Below are 17904 nucleotides of genomic sequence, written 5' to 3'. Positions count from 1 at the left end.
CTCTCTCTCTCTCTGTCACCTGGAAGAGGGAGGCATGAGATGAAATCACTGGATCCCTGAATCACTGCCCTGGAAGCCTCTGGGCCTGCAGCAGGCCGTGTGAAGGTACTTTTTTGTGTCACTAAGATTGAGCGGCTTGCCATCCAAATGAACCCATGGCCCATTCCACCCACACAGACACTGCACCCAATCTGTCTTGCTTTCCTCTTTTCATGGAGATTCATCCTGTATCTCTAACAGCACTGGAGTTCCTTGAGGTCAGGCAGCAGCTTACGTTCTTACTTGAATCACATTTTTTATCGCCCCAAGCCCAGCTCTGGGCTCATAGTAGGTGCTTAGTCATTACCTGCTATGATTGATGTGAACTGAGGGGCTTTCCCCACTCGTGTCCCTGGAGGGATTCCTGGTTGCCCTCCAAGGGCACAGTCTCCCCAGGCTGTCCAAAGCTGCATGGAAATTCCCCCTTGCTCACGCTTAACCTCCTAAAACCCACTGGAAGCCCCTCCCCACCCTCCTCCTCAAACCGCTCATCTCTGCAGGAGCAAGAAACGGTTCTAGCTCAGGCCAGTGTCAGTGTAGGTCCTGCCAAGGCCAGAGCCTCCTGGGCTCCCTCACTCAGCCAAGGAGAGAGAAATTTCCAGAGCTCAGCTGAATGCGTCAGAGAGCATTCCCAGCACACAGTTCTTCAGCTCTGGTCTGCATTATTTGTGCTGTATGAATTACACATCTGGGACTTTCTTGGTAGCCCAGATGGTAAAAGATCTGCCTGCAATGCAGGAGACACAGGTTTGATCCCAGGGTCAGGAAGATCCCCTGGGGAAGGAAACGACTACCCACTCCAGTATTCTTGCCTGGAGAATCCCACGGACAGAGGAGCCTGGTGAGCTACAGTCCATGGGATCCCAAAGAATCGGACATGACTGAGTGGCTAACGCTTTCAATTTCACTTTTCATTTACATATTTAACATTTTGTTATCTATCTGTTAGTTTGGTTATTGTCTGACTCCCTTAGCAGACTGTAAGCTCTGTCCTGCTACATCCCCAATGTCCAATACAGTGCCCTGGACATAGTAGGCACTTCATAAATGTTCCTTGGATGAATCAGTGTGGAATGATTAGTCAACTTTCCAAATGAAATACATTCAAGTTTCAAATGAATTCAGTTTTCCCCCAAGAAAAGTAGGTTTGTACTGTACTTGCTTCATAATATTTGTGGAAAGAAAGAGTACATTCTTATATTTTTTCCCCAAAAGGTATATGCAAAACTTTTGCCTCTTGGGGACTTCCCTGGTGATCCAGTGGTTAAGAATCTGCCTGCCAATGCAGGATACACCCATTCTGTCTCCAGTCTGGGAAGATTCCACATGCCATGGGGCAACTAAACCCAGGCACCCCAACTACTGAAGCCCTTATGCCCTAGAACCCATGCTCTGCAACAAGAAAAGCCACCGTAATGAGAAGCCCAGGGACCACAACTAGAGAAAGCCCATGAGCAGCAATGAAGACCCAGTGCAGTCATAAATAAATAAATAAAAACCCTGCCTCTTGGGGTAATGGTAATAGCTGCCACCATAATCATAATAATAACAGCAGCCTGTATATAGAGTTTCTTTGTGCCAGGCACGCTGAGCAGATCACTTGGTGTTGTCTCTAAGGTAAGGGTTGTCATTAGCCCATTTTACAGGTGAGAAAATGGAGACCCAGGGAGGAATAAGGCAGGAATTCCTGTCTGCTTAACTCCACAGTTCTTGTTCTGAGTCCTGAGCCCCCATGGGAGGCTGCAGCTTTGAAAGAGCCGTTTTTCTGGTTTCTTTCCTTGAGGTTAAGATACATCCTGAGGCCAAGGTTCTGCAACTGGAGTCCAGGGGTATCTCTCCCAGGAGACCTGCTATGTAGTCAGGCTGTCCCATCCCATCAGGGTCTGGAATCTTTGCTACGTCAAGGCCCCGTGTCATCAGCACCAGATCTTCTAATGACACACTGCAGCCTGGGAAATTACAGTGCCCAGGAGACTTGTCCCAGAGGCCCTGCTCAGGGTAATTCCAGAGCAGGAGAGAATGCTGGGAATAACAAGAAAAACAGTCAGGCTGGCAGCCTGAGGTAATGGAATGGTGTGTTGTGGCCATGGAGCATGGGGGATGGAGAATTTTATTTTATTTTCTAAAACAGATTTTTTTTTCTAAATTTTAAAAACACTGAAAAATGCAAAATCAAAAGTAAAAATGATATTCAGTCTTATCATTTAAAATTATGCCTTTAAATGCCACTCCCCAGAAATGATGACTATTACAGGAGGCTTTGATTCATCTCATTCTGAAGTTGGCCTCTGCTTCTACATATGCACATAGACAATTTTTATGAACGGAGTCAAGTTTTGCATATTGGCCTGCAAACTGCTTTTGTCACTTAATGATGCATCAGATATTTCTTGCTTGACTAGTATTGCAGCTGAACTTAGAGGATGCTAGTATTCATTTAAAAGGGGAATACCACTTGACACCAGAGTAAAGGTATGGAGCAACTGGAACTCTCTTCTGAGGATGGTGGTGATAACAGACAATTGGTTTAACCATTTTTGGAAAACTGCTTGCCACTGTCTACTAAAGCTAATCATACCCACATCAGAAATGCATGCATACATTCACCAAAAGGCCTGGGCAAGAATATTCCCAGCAGCACTATTTAAATAGCTGCAATTCAAAAGTCCATCAAAAATAGAGTGAATTTTTTAAAATGCAGTGTATTTATACAGTGGATGTCATATAGTGGTGGAAAGGAGAGAACTATAACTGCACACAAGAGCAAATCTCACAGGTGCGGTGCTCAGCTAAAGAAGCCAGACACACAAAACCCATAGGTATGATTCCATTTGTATAAAGTTCCACGTCAGGCCAAATGAGTCTATGGTTTAGATGTCAGGAAGGGGCACGAGAGGAACTTCTGGGGGCTAAACTTCTGGGGTCAATCTTGCTCTACTGGCTATTTACATGGGACGTTCCATCTGTCAGAATTCTGAGCTGCCCACTTACACTGAAGATTTGTGTATTTTCTGTGTGTCATACTTCAGTTAGAGTCTGTTTTCTAAAGAGAGGCTCAGTGGCATTCAATCCCTTCCCCCGAAATCAGTCCTGCTTCCCCTAGGTTTGCCCCTTTTCTCTCTCGCTTCCAGAACCTTCGGAGCGTACACAGCAGGTGTGGCGTGTCACCATTGGTCCTGTGGGGCAGAGAGGGGGAAAGTCGACCTTCAGGTCCTGGAAGCCCTGCTGGGACCCAGGGCGTGGGGGAGCACTCAGGCTGCACCGCCCCCCAGGCTTGCCGGATGGTCAGTGGGTAGCAGGGGGAGGAGGAAGCGGAGGAGGGAGAGCTGTGGGAGGAGGAAAAGGAGTGACTGTCCTTGTGACCGTTTTGAGGTCTGACAAAGAGCCTTGTGGCTTGGCAGCGTCCTGAGCGCTGGAATTTCTGGGGTCCAAGGTATGGTCACAACAAGGTAACTGCTTCTACTACAATTATCATTACAAATAGTAGCTGATGTTTCTTGAGCACTTACAAAGTGCCAGGTGCGGTGTGAGTGCTTTATATACATCTCTCCTTTCAATCCTTTTTTTTTTTTTCCCGGGCCATGTGGCATGTGAAGTCTTAGTTCCCCCGACCAGGGGTCAAACTCATGCTCTCTGCAGTGGAAGCATGGCGTCTTAACCCCCGGACCACCAGGAAAGTCCCCCTTTTCATCCTTTCAGTGTAGAGTTATATGTACCCCATTTACATGTGAGAGGCTCCCATATGTGGTTAGGCCCCTGCCTACAATATTCCACCAACCTCTGCTTAATTTTGGTTCCCTAGTTGTTCATTTGAGGGCCTGCTAGCTGCCAGACTCTGTTGGACCCTGAAGTATACAAATTGGTGTGGTATGTTCTCTGCACTGTCTCAGCAGGTTAGTGATAGCGTGCTTCTTCAAACCAATGTTCATTGTTCTATGTCATACTTTAAGGTGCTCCAAATAGGTAAATGAGTAAATAAAATCTCGTTTGTTTTGATGTTCAGCAAAACTTAGCAAGTTAGGTTCACTAAAATTTAGACTAAATTAACAAAAAGGAAAAAGAACTTTAAAAATTATCTTTGGTTCCACAATTACATTGAACCTGTTGACAACTGAGCACACCCCTTTCAGACTTTTTAAATAATACATTCACAAAAAAAAATAATAATAATAATACATTCACATGTGCCCACCATAGAAGTAGGTACTCAAAGAAAAGTTAAATTGTTATAAAATGACACTATATTGTTTTGTAAACTGTACCATCTTTCACACATTTGATAATCTAATGAGATCATGTTCCAGGTCCATGAATGCACATCTACTTCTGATTTTTTTTTCGTCATTAGAGGGTGAGGTGGTGTGTGTGTCAATTTTTTTCCATATATTTTGCATTTCTTCTGTGAACTTCTTATTTGTATCTTTGGCCTGTTTTTCTTTGGTTTGTTATTCTTTGTGGTCATTTATTTTTTAAGGAATTAAAAACTTTTTTTCAAGTTTATGCACAAAATTTTTAAAGTCAAAGATAATTGAAAGTTTTATAATGAAATGTAGCAGTCCCTCATCCTTTCTTTCTTCCCCTGAGTTTCCCAGAAATAGCCCTTTCAACTCTTCCAGCTGTTTCTTTTGGTATTTATCACCATCTCTCTTTTTTGTTTTAGTATATAAAAGTATTTTATTTGTTTAAAATGTAAAAATAATTTATATTCATTATCAAATGTTCAAAAGCTACAAAAGTATGTTAAGAAAAATGTTAAAGCCCTTTTCAACATCTTCAGTGCTACTTTTCAGGGGGTAAATTACATTACCACTATGATTATATCACCACATTTCTAAACAATATTCTGATATGTCTTGATGCATTAATTTTTAATATTATTTGTTAACTTTCTACTAACTTTCTAGGTAAACATCACTGTCTGTCTTGAATCTTCATACTACATGTCTTCTCATCAATAGTCAATACTTAGACTATTGGAGCTATGCCAATCTTGTTCACTGCTGATGGACAGAGGGTACTCTGGTTGCATTTCTTTCCTTACACACCTCTGGTTTTCTTGGAGTTAAGCTTTGCCTAGATTCTTTCCATTGGCTTGGGGGTCACTGTGGTTTTTGCTGTTGCTTTCCACGCTCTTCAGGCACTTCTCAGTGTACTTCAAGCCCCTCTAGAATATTCCTCAAGGCCAAACGTATCAGACAATTTGCCAGCACTATGTTTTTTCCCCTAAAGTCTCCATCCTTCTGCTCTGTCTGGACAGGTTGCCTTATGGACCTGATGGATGCGTAGCAGTCACCCCGAATCACCCTTCCACCTCCGTGTTGGCTTGAGTCTCCTGTTCCCCGGATCCCATGAGGGTACCTCCCTTGATTGAGTCCCTCATTTTGATGCCAGTTATCTTTGAAAACTATATCATGTTTTCATTCTTTCCTTCCTTCCCTTTCTCCCTCCCTCCTCCCCGCCTCCCTTTCCTCTTCTTCTCCTTCTCCTCCTGCCTGAGGACTATATGGCAGAAGGCCAGCGAAGGGCTCCCTGACAACCTCAGCCTTCTCTCCTTTGTCTCAAGCGCATCCTACAAAGGGGCCCTGAATGTGGAGTTCAGTCCTCAGATTCACCTGCCAGAAAGCAGGGTCACCTTCGCTGTCCCCTCTGTTCCTCCCCATCTGTTTCTCTCTTGCCCTGGACTGCTAGTTTCTGGGTTTTGTTTGTTTGTTTTTGGCCCTACCATATGGCTTTTGGGATCTTTGTTCCCTGATCAAGGATCGAACCCACCCCTCATCAGTGAAAGTGCAGAATCCTAACTACTAGACCTCCAGGGAATTCCCTGGGAGTTTCTGGATCTCAAATAGTTCTCCTTTCTCTGCCACTCCCTCAGCTTAGGCACTCCTGGACTCCGAGCCATTGTCCCTGTACCCACGCTTGTCCCCCTGCTGACCGGTCCTCCTGGGCATGGCAGAGGGCACTCTGTAAACCCAGATCTGAGTGGTTTTGGGTGTAAAAGCCATGCACTTTCATGTCTCTATGCTGTTGCACAGACTCTTGGCCTGAATGCCTTTCCCCCTTCCTCTAGCTGATGAACTCTCTTATTTCAATGTCTGGCTTGAGTATCTACTCCTCCAAGAAGCCTCCCGGTCTGTCCTGTTGGCATGAAGTAGATTCTGCAGCAGTTTATATGATGCTTTCTTATAACCCCCATTCTTGTCTGCCTTGGGCCAGATCCTGACACCAACTAGCTGAGTCCCAGGTCACCTTCCCTCAGCTCCTGCATCTGCACACTCCCTGGGGAGAAGCTGTGCTCCACACTAACTGTGTGCCGTGCCCTCTGCTGAGAATTTTCCGAACACAATACAATTATACACTGGGCTCTCAGCCCTTCAGCAACACCCCTCTCTGCTGCGTGCACTTTTGACAGTCTGGGCAGGGAGTGGGGTGAGCAGAGACTTGGAGGAGATGGGGGAAGGTGAGCAAGAGGGCATCTGTTATTGATTTGCCCGTAGGTCCCCTGGGCTCTTTACCTGGCTTGGGAAATTCTCTTCCCCTGAGGCTGTCGAGCGATTGAAGAGTAAGACACTTGCTTCCTCAGCTTCCCTAGTGGCCAAGTATAGGCACGTGACCTGGGATCGACCAATCAGACACCCCTGCTCTGGTCTTGGAGTCGTGATGGGGGAAGGAGAACAATTCTAGGGATGGACAGTGGCCACATCCTGTTTCTGGGGCACAGCCGCCTCTGTGGGGCCAATAGCATGGTCCAGTGTTTGGTGTCCAGTGCAGACATCAGTGGGGAGAAGAGAGTCATCTAGGGTTCCAGGGGGCCCATGGGTTCTCAGGAAGCAGCTCTGGGGTGTGGGTTTGGCAGCCTTCCCCACAAGGGAGTTCTCCAGCCCACTGTTGATTCTACGACCTACCCAGGGTCCTGTTAGAACTTCTCTTTTGTGCTTAACTCAGCTAGACTGGCTTCCCAGGTGGCACAGTGGTAAAGAAGTCGCCTGCCAATTCAGGAGCCACAAGAGACAGTGGGTTCAACCCCTGGGATAGGAAGATCCCCTGGAGTAGGAAATGGCAACCCACTCCAGTATTCTTGCCTGGAAAATCCCATGTACAGAGGAGCCTGGTGGGTGGGCGACAGTCCATGGGGTCTCAAAGAGTCAGACACGACTAAGCATGAGCCCACACAGCTAGACCAATCTTCTGTAGGTTGCAGCTGCAAAGACTGACCGCAGATAGAGGCCAGGAAGGGCATAGGGCATGGCTGGCTCCCAAGCCATCCCACTGGGACAGGAGACCTGGGAATCTCTGCCCCTCCTGACAGTGATGATGGCCATGGCATGCTCCCGGCCTGGGCGGTCACTCAGATCCCCAAGCAAGCAGAGGCCACTCAGCACGGGCAGGGTAGTAAGGTTACAGAAGCCATGAGGGACACCCCAGGAGGACCCAGGCTCAGAATGGAAATGTCCTAGGCAGTATCCCTTCATCATGAGAGCCGCGCAGCGTTAGAGCCCAGGCCACCCTTCAGAACAGCCGGGGGCTGGCCTCCCCCTGTCCAGAGGCCTGGGTTCTTATCTGGCTGCAGGTAACGCCCTGTTAGGCTTGGGTCAGGCACTCCTGTTCTCTGAGCCTCAGTGTCCGTGTCCTCACCGGGAAGCCTGGGAGGGGGACAGATAACTGAGAGGTCCCCTCGAGGACTAGTTCTTCCAGAATGAGCACCGGGAGCCTCTGGGGCCTCCTCACCCCAACCCCACCCCTTGCCTCACCCCCTGAACTCCTGTGAGCTCCCTGTTAGCAAACCCCAGCCATACACATAGTAGGCACTCAAGAAGTGTGAGCTGACAGCACCAGGGACAGGCTGGCTCTGTTAGGGGTGTGGGTGTGTGGCAGGGAGGTCTGTGGTGACGCTCAAGGATCTTTTCCTGGGAACTCAAGCCCGGCCTCTCCTGGGTCTTTATGGAGGCGGAGAGGGAGGAGGAAGGGGTGAGTGGCAGCCTCGGCAGCGGGCCCCGAGGCAGCCTCCGCAGGCGCTTTCTGGGAAGCCGCCCCCAGAACCTAGCCTTGCGAAGGCTGAGGAGGCCCCGTCTCCAGCCCCGTTTCCCTTGAATTGGAGCCAGGCGGTCCTCACGCATTACTCACTGGCGGGGCGGCCCTGGCCCAGGGCCAAGGCAAACAAGGCCTCCAGCCTGCCTGGGGGCTGGTTGGCTCTGGCTTGGGCGGGGAGGGAGGCGCCCACGCCTGGCCCCTGCTGTGGCCAGCCCGCTTGTGTCCCCCAGCAAGCCCAGCCCCAGCCTGGCCCAGGGGTCAGGCTTTGGGCACCCCCCTCGCCCTCAGGGTTGGGGCTGGCTGTCCCTTTGGAGCTGGTGCTGCTGAGGGCCCTTCTCCCTCCAGTGTCTGGATCCTCCTTCTCTGCCAAGGGAGACGCTGACTCCTACCTGCATGGCCAACGCGGAGGCTTCACCCAGGGCCTGCCATTGACCAGGCCCTGGGACAGCAGAGGAGGAATAAGCCAAGACGTTTACCCTTCTTGAGTCCCAGGTTTGTATCTCAGGACAGGGACATCTACAGGGAATGATCAGGGATGAATAGCCCATCAAATATTGTACATTCAAGTGTAGGAAAGGGTCAGGCTAGGAAGACTTCCTGGAGGAAGGAGGGCCTGACAAGGCCATGAGAAATGGGGAAATTTTGCATAACCTTGATGGAGGAAGAGAGAAGAGGCTGTATGGTGGGTGTAGGTCTCTGGATGTGATGGGTCTGAAGATAGACGGTTGGGGTAGGAGGACAAGGATTGCTAGGTGAGGAGGATGAGGCCAGGTACCAGTGGTCCTGAGCAGGACCAGTCAGCTCCTTTGTCCAGAACCAACCTGCCCACCCATCTAGACATTCATCCATCACGCCATCCATCCATCCACCCATCCATTTGCCCATCCACACACCCAACTACCCATCCAACCATCCATCCATCCATCCATCCATCTATCCATTCATCCATCTATTCATCTATTCATCCATCCATCCATTTACCCACACACACACCCATCTACCCATCCAACCATCCACCCGCCCATCTATCCATCGATCTATTCATTCATCCATCCATTCTTCCATTCAAACTACAAATACCTATTGAACACCCACAACGAGCCAAGGCCCATAATAAATATTTTCACTGACTCTTATGGCTTAGGTAAATAGGCTCCATAAGTGTTTGTTTAAACAGATGGAGAAGTGATGATCGAAAGAAACCTATCTCTGCCCTCAAGGAGTTTACTGTCTTGTAAAACAAAAAATATAACATTAGAAATTGTGACAAGTGCTGTAAAGGGAAAGACCAGGGTGCCAGGAGAAACAAGGAGGAGGTAAAGGCTATGGCTGTTAAACTGCTGTGAGATCCTTGGCAAGTAACTTGATGTCTTCAGGCCTCACCTTCTGAATCTGTGAAATGGGAATAATGATAGTGCCTACTTTACAGAGTTGTCCATCAATTTTTTTTTCAGTTATCAAAGTCTGAAATATTTAATATTGACCAATTTTCTAATCCATGGTCTATATTTAGTTTCAATTTTCTGAAAATGTTTTTTTCTTAATAGTTTTATTGAAATATATATAGTTCATATACCACACCTTTTCCTGCTTGTGAATAATGCTGCTATAAACATGCATGTAGATTCTGCGTGACCATTCATATTCATTACTCTTGGGTATAGGCTTGTCTCGAACATATTGAGGGCTCAGTTCTAGATCATTCAAATGAATATTGAAATAAAACAAATCACACAATTTTTTTGTTTCCCAGGGCATGCAAAACTTATGTTTTGATTTCCCTGGTGACACAGTAGATAAGAATCCGCCTGCCAATGCAGGGGACAGAGGTTTGATTGTTTGTCCAGGAAGATCGCACAAACTGCAGAGCAACTAAGCCCTGGTACCACAACTTCTGAGCCCACCCTCTACAGCCTACGAGCCACAGCTACTGAAACCCATGTGCCTGGAGCCTGTTCTCTGCAACAAGAATACCCACCCCAATGAGAAGCCTCTGCTTGTTGCAACTAGAGAATGCCCACTCACAGCAATGAAGACCCAGGGCAAAAAAAAATCACAATTGTTATTAAAAATATTTTATGTTTGATGTGTCTATTAATTGTTTAATAGCATCATGTCTAAAAACAAAGTGCATACCTTAATTAAAAAACACTTTATTGCTAAAAAAAAAAATGGCTAAACCGTCACCTGAGCCTTCAGTGAGTCGTAATCTCTGATCATTGATCACAGATCACCATAACAAATACAAAAATGTTGAAAAAGTTCGAAATATTTTGGGAATTACCAAAATGTGACACAGGGAAGACACAAAATGAGCAAAGATTGGAAAAACAGTGCAGATAGACTTGCTTGATGCAGGGTTGCCAAAAAACTTTGACTTGTAAAAAATGAAGTATCTGTGAAGCCCAGCGAGGCAGAGTGTACCAACACAAGGTATGCCTGTGAATACACATAGTAGTGGAATTGCCGGGACATACAGTAACTCTATGTTTTGTATTTTGAAGGGCTGTCAGACTAATTTACAAAGTGGCTGCACCATTTAACATTCCCACCAGCAATGTACAAGGGTTCTGATTTCTCCACATTCTTGCCAATTGTTGCTATTATCAGACCTTTTGAGTCTAGACATCCTAGTGGGTATGAAGTGGTATCTCATTGTGGTTTTGGTCTACATTTCTCTGATGACTAATGATGTCAAATATCTTTTCATGTGCTTATTAGCCATTTGTGTGTCTTGGAGAAATGTCCATTCATTTCCTTTGCTATTTTCAAATCAGATTATCTGTCCTTTTGTTGAGTAGTAAGGGTTATTTATATATTCTGGATGCAAGTCTCTTATCAGCTGTATGTTTTGCAAATATTTTCTCTAATGCTGTCAGTTGTCTTTTCACTTTCTTGGTGGTGTCCTTTGAGGCACAAAAGGTTTTTTATTCTCTTGAAGTCCAACATAATTATTTTTTCTTTTGTTACTCATACCTCCGGTATCATACATAAGAATCCTTTGCCAGATCCAAGGTCATGAAGGCTCACTCCTATGTTTCTCCTAAGAGTTTCATAGTTTTAACTCTTATATTAGGTCTTTGACTTATTTTGTGTTAGTTTTTATATATGGTATGAAGGAAAGATCCAGCTTTACTCTTTGCCATGTGGAAATCCAGTTGAAAAAGATGTTTTCCTCCCATTGGATGGTCTTGACAGCCTTGTTGAAAATCAGTTGACTATAGATGTCTGAGTTTATTTATGGATTCTCAATTCTGTCCCATTGACTTATATGTTTATCCTTGTGCCAGTACCACATTGTCTTGTAGTAAGTTTATAAATCAGGAAATGTGAGTCCTGCTATTTTGTTCTTCTTTTTCAGGATTATCTTGACTGTTATGGGTCTCTTGCAATTCCATCTGAAATTTACAATCAGCTTTCCAGTGTCTACAAAGATGTCAACTGGAACCGCACTGCATCTGTGTAGATCACTTTGCTGAGTAGTGCCATCTTAACATTGTGGAGTCTCCTGATCCATAAACGTGTTTCCAATTATCTAGATCTTCTTTCATTTCTTTTACAGTTTTTTAATTTTCAGGGTACAAGTTGTTGTACTTCTTTGGTTAAATTTACTTCTGAGTATTTCATTCTTTTTGATGCTTTTGTAAATGGAATTGTTTTCTTCATTTCCCTTCTGGATGGCTCATTGATTTTCAAACAAATGCTTATTGTGCTCAGCACCGTGAGAGATGCTGGGGATGTAGCAATGAGCATATTATGAGGATGAACGAGATAATAAAGTATAATAACGGACCCTTATTATGGCTTTCCTGTATCTTCCCTTTTCTCTAAGTATGTCAACAGACGGCTCCTGCAGAGGCAGGAGGGGAGCTATTGAACTCTGAGAAGAGTTGATGTATCTGGAAGGAGCTGGAGGATGTGACCGTGGACAGTGGGAGCAGACCAGCCCCTCTGGGCAGCTGTGAGGCCAAAGCAAGACCCCAAGGAGGCCAAGGGTGCTGCTCTCGGGAAATGGGCATCCTTGGGAGGCCTGGGAGCAGCTGGAGGGAGGGTGTAGTGGAGGCCTGTACGCACTGTCTCTCAGGGGTTTCTCAGGAAGCAGCTCACTCCCACCCCCGGACGGGGCTTCCTCCTCCGTGGGTTTTCATCGTTCGTCTTGCGGCTTCCCCTCGTTCTCACATCCCCTGAAGGATCTGTCTTTGGTTTCGGCCTGTGTCTCCTCCGGGCACCTGCCCCTCCTTCCCCCACCATGCCTCCCTAGCAGGCAGGGGACGGGCGGCAGGGTCTCTTGGGAACGCTTGGATCGTGGGAGCTCCTGCCCTTCAGGTGGGGTGGGGAGAAGGAAGGGTGCCTCCTTCCTCACCGTCTCCCCTGCCCCAGAAGCAACGGGCCGGCAAGCAGGGAGATTTCTCACCGCACCAGCTGGCTCCTTCCCGCGTGTGGCTCCCGCCGGGGCCCCTCACCCTGGCCAGCTGTCTCACAAGTGGGGAGGATTGGAGGCCTGGCCAAGCGGGGGCCTGCCTCCTCTCCCTCCCTCCACACAGGGCCTCTTCCTCCTGCCCTGCCGTCTGCAAGGCCCTGGCAGGTTCCTCATTCCAACGGCCGCTTCCTCTGCAGCCAGGCCCCGTGGCGCCTGGAGGTGGCCTGACGGCCCTGGCCTCACGGCTCTTCTGCAGTCATCCCCATCTTAAGTCTGGGCCGGAACCTCCACAACGACACACTCGTGTCAGAGGTCGACCGCAGACGGCTGGGGGAGGCCCAAGTGTGGGTGAGGGCCTTGGGCCTGGAGGGTGGGAGAGCAGGAGGAGGCGTGGGCCCTGCTCCCAGCGCCTTTCTGCCCTCCACACAGATCTGCACGTAAGTCGGCCTGGCTGCACGCATAGGGCTGTGACCCACAGTTCAGAGAAGTGAGGTCGGCGTGGGCCACAGCAGGCCTGACACAGGACGTCCGGGGTTCTCAGGGGGCGTGGACGGTGCCTAATCACTCTGGGTCCCTCAGCTGGGCCCTGACGGGTCTCTTTCTCCCTCTGACGGACAGGTGATGTCAGCGGAGGACACAGGGCTCTCCACGAGGAAGGGAATCCTGGCTACAGGGCTGACAGGAGGTACCCCAGAGTGAGCCCCCAGACTGCCTGGGTTAAAACAACCTGCTGGCTAGCTCCGTGACCTTGGCAAAGTTACTTAAACTCTCTAAGCCTCAGGTTTCTCAGTGAGACAATAAGATGATAATCATAGACATCTCAGACCCTAAGGTCTAGAGCAAGGGTTCTCAGCCTCGACCCTGTCGATATTTGGGGACAGGATGACTCTGCGCTGTGAGGGGCTGTCCGTGTGTGCTGTAACCCCACTACTCGCTGGATCCCAGTAGCATCTGCTGTCCCCCTTGCCCCCCACGCTGCCGCCATGACAATCCAAAAGGTCTCTAGTCATCGCCAAATGTCCCCTGGGGGCAAAACCGACCCCCTACTGATAACTACTGTCTTATATAGGACTCAAATGAGCTAATACACGCAGTGTACTTACAACAGTGACTGGCCCAGAGGAATCACTCAATAATTCTTATCTATTATTATTACAAGCAGGGAACAGAGGGGAAAAACAAAATGTAAAACAAAAAACAGAAGCCAAGCACAAAGGAACATATCTAATACCCTGAGTGACTGGAGAGTAGGGCTTGGGGTAATGAGGGGGTTAGATTGCGTGTTTTATTTATTTGAAAAAAAAATATTTTATTTTTATTTATTTATGTATTTGGCTAACCTGGGTCTTAGTTGCAGCACACAAGATCTTTGATCATTTTTGTGGCATGTGAGATCTTTGGTTGAGGCATGTGGGGTATAGTCCCCTGACCAGGGATCAGACCCAGGCCCCCTGCAAGGGGAGTGAGGCATCTTAGCCACTGGACCATAAGGGAAGCCTGCAGACTATGTATTAGTTTAAAAAGAACACCATTGGCTTGACCACCTCCTTCCAGTATCAGGTCCACGTTCACCAGAACGTGGGTCTGGAGCTCCCCATGGGTGCCTGGGGGTGTGCTGGGGCCTCCAGGGACACAGGGCAAAGGAGACTCAGCCCCGCCTGGCTTCTGGGGCCCGAGTCCTCTCAGAGAAAAGCCCAGATATTTTCCATTTCCCTCCAAGGGTTCAGAGGAGAGAGCCATGGGCTAAGGCGAGGGCCCGCTGGGCAGGCCCCGCTTCTCTGGCCACCCACTCATCTGTTCATTCGGGAAATGCTCACTGAGGCTCCGACGAGACAGACAGGGGGCTGGATACATCAGCAGGAAGCAGGAATTGGAGCAGTGGTTTGAAATCTGGCCAAGCTTCCCATGGAAGGAGACGAGGAGGAAGAACACCACTGACCATGGACAGGGTGGTGCCGGTGGGGATGGGAGCTGATCAAGCAGAGGCCCTGAGAAGGTGACTTTCTGGAAGTGTGGTGCAGTGCGAGGGGCAGATGAGGTCAGCCTGTGAGGAGTGCTGAGAAACGGGGTAGAGATACAGTCGCTTTTTGTTCTGGAGTCCTTGAAGGGTTCTGAGCAGAGGTCTCAGTTCAGTTCAGTCGCTCAGTCATGTCCGATTCTTTGTGACCCCATGGACTGCAGCACGTCAGGCCTCCCTGTCCATCGCCAACTCCCAGAGTTTACTCAAACTCATGTCCATTGAGTCGGTGATGCCATCCAACCATCTTGTCCTCTGGGTCATCCCCTTCTCCTTCTGCCAGAGGTCTAGGGAACCCCAAGTCTGCTCCTGGGGGACAGGGGCCTTGGTTGTGTCCCAGCCCCACAGGTCTCCCCAGGCAGGGGCACCGGGGTGGGCCCTTCAGGCAGGGCTTGGGTCCGCACTCCTGCCCCTGCCCCAGGGGAGGGCTCTGAACACAGGCCCCATCAGGTTGCCCAGCCTGGGCGCTGGCCCTTGTGAAGCTCCGCCCATCTCCCCAGCTGAGCAATGGGACCGTCCTCCTGCCTCCCTAGGCCGTCCCTCCACTTGAGTATAATTAGACATTGCCTCCAATCGCTTTGAACCCCATGGCAGTCAGACATTTGCTAGTGGAGCAAAAACACCGGGTCTGACCTTCAGAGGTACAAGGAGACTCGGGGGCCCCAAGAAAGAGGCAGGAGCCCCTTGGGGATTGGGCAGGGCTGGGCAGCCGGAAGCCAAGGCTGCGTGAGCGCCTCTGTCTCGGCCTCTCACCTCCTCTGGGGCGCTGCAGTCCTGCCCAGGGCAGCCGCGGGCAGCCACCTGGGCGGGGCCACACCCACAGGGTTGTTAAAACCACCTGGGCCTAGCCTGACCCTGGGGAACAAGCTCCAGGTCGCTGTCCTCTGAGGGGCCAAGTTCAGATGTGACTGCCGGACTGGTCGGAAACAAAGCAGGTGCAGAGCCAGGCTCCCGGAGGCTGACCTGAGGCTGGCCCAAGACACCGCCAACAGAGTCACCCCCTGGGGCGCCGCATCCCTTGGGCTCTGAAGAGAACTTGGGAAATGTGAACCGGGCTTTTCTAAATGCCTGGCCTGCCCCTTGGCTCCGGCTTGTCCTGGAGAGTGTGGAAGGCCGGGCAGAGGCCCGTGTGAGGTCCACGCAGAGGGCCAGGATTCCAACCCGGGGCCCAGGACCGTCTGCAGCCCTGTCACCCGGGCGGGCCTGCCTTCTTCTTGAGCCCGTTTCCACTGGGGCCAGTGGGAGTCATGAGGTTTGCCCTCCCTCCCTTCGGGGTGATTGTGAGGATCAAATGAGATCACAAAGATAAAAGAATAGAAAAGAAGAAAGCTCGGAACACACGTAAGTGGTTGTTATTGTCATTGTTGTTATCCTTAGCTCCTCGCCAACCCCTCTCGGAACAGAGCCATCCGGCAGGTTCTCAGCCCTACCTGGGATCGCCAGCGGGTGCCAGGCTGGTCTGGGCCCTGCCAGACCCGAGCTCTCTCCAGGGGGCACCTTGGGGGTCCAGAACCTCCTCTGTCCCTCCCAGTTCCCCAGCACAGCCCTGCTGGAGGTGGACAAGGGAGGGGGAGAGAGGCCTCAGACTGTCTGTGTGTGGGCCGGTCCCTCTGGGCACTGCTGGGGTCACATGGACACACGCACTCCCAAATACATACACACGTGCTGACACGGACTCATCAACACACACAAACCAGCACCCGCCCACGAGCATTCACCAGATCTTGACTCAACACAAACACACACACACACATGCACATACCCACACACAAGCAGATGCCTCCTCCAAAGCAAATTCCATTATCTTGGCCTTCCATCCAGAGGCCAACGGGCAGGCAGGGATATTATTACCTTGTTGTTATTATGATCGTCCTTAGAAAAGTCTCAACTCGGCAGAAAACATCAAACAGCGGCCAGCAGCCTCAGATAGCACAGGCGACAGGCCCTATGGGGCTCTTTCCAGTGCAGACCTGCCTCCTCGTTTGCAAAAATGACTTATTATTAATCTACGATTGAAACTGTAATTATGCCATCACCGTGTCAACAAGCCGGAACACGGCGAGGACTGGCAGCGCCGTCTGGAAATGTGTTCTTACCCTCCACCACGACCATGCCGGCATCTGCCTCATGCCGTGGACGAGGACGCACACACCTGCCAAGCGCAGGGCCCAGCTCCCCACAGGATGCGGGCTGCGTGTGTGTGTGTGTGTGTGTGTGTGTGTGTGTGTGTGTGTGTGTGTGCGTGCGCACGTGCGTCTGCCTCTTACTCTCAAGTCTGGCCAGCTGAGGTCCAGGAGTGACCTTGAGGGAAGAAGCACCCCCAAGAGGACCCCAGGGAACTCTGGGGTCCCAGCCTGGGAGTCCAGTGGGGGGACGCGAACATCCACATGTGCTTCAGGGCATGTGGGCTGCCAGGCCCAATCCTCAGGCTCTGCCTTTCCCTCCATACCCTACAGGGTGGGCCTGACTCAGGGCATCTCACAGTCTCCAGGGTCCTTCCAGCCCTGTCCCAGCCTCTGTTGGCCCTGAGGCAGGGCTGGGCAAAGACCTGCTCCTAAGCTGTGACCACCTACTAATGATCGACTTGTATTAACCATTTACTTACTAGGCACCAGGTCTGGTGCGAAATATTTTTATGTTCATTATCCCATTTCATCTTTCGAAACCATTTAAATTGAAAAAGGAGTAAACCTTATATTCGTGTGAGTTTCACAGAGGGGGAAACTGTAGCCTGGGGGAGTTAGGTGGTCTTCCCAGATCCTGCAGAGCTGAGCTTTAAAACCTCTTTAAAGGGGTGATCTGGCTACCCACCTCTGCCCCCCAAACTCCTCTGATGTGGCTCACACCCTCCCCACAAGCTTCCGGAGGCAGAACTCCGGCTATACCCCTGCCTGCCTGTGGCCTTGGGTGTAGTAGAAGCTCAGGAAACTGTCTATGAAGGAAGGAAGGAGGTGAAGGTCCAAGTTCAGGACGGGGTATTCGGGATTGGCTTGAGAGACACAAGCTTTCTCTCAGGCGTTGGCACTCTCTGGGGGCACTCCACCTGCAGGCATATGGGGCTGAGACTTCTGGGTTCGGGAGGGGTTCTTTGGTGCCAAAGACCACTTCTTTGCCACCGAGTGGATCCCAGTGTGTGCAACTAAAGAAATGACAACCCTAAATCACCTAAAAGGAGAGACCTGCCAGGGTATGTGCGTGTGCGACTGTACTGACACACCTGTGGGCGTTATTTCAACAGACAGTAGAGATGGAAGGTCACAGAGCCAGACGGTGAAGATGAGATTACAACACAGGGTTCCTAACTTCCACCCAGGCGTCTTCTAGGCTTTAGACCGGGAGGATCCCAGGCCCAGGGCCTGCCGTGGTGGAGACAAAGTCCACAGGCTAGCCCTTTCAGAGC

Source organism: Dama dama, chromosome 27, assembly GCF_033118175.1.
Source record: "Dama dama isolate Ldn47 chromosome 27, ASM3311817v1, whole genome shotgun sequence".
In the NCBI taxonomy this organism is placed as follows: domain Eukaryota; kingdom Metazoa; phylum Chordata; class Mammalia; order Artiodactyla; family Cervidae; genus Dama; species Dama dama.
The sequence above is the reverse complement of the archived record's forward strand: the minus strand, read 5'-3'. Positions refer to the sequence as shown.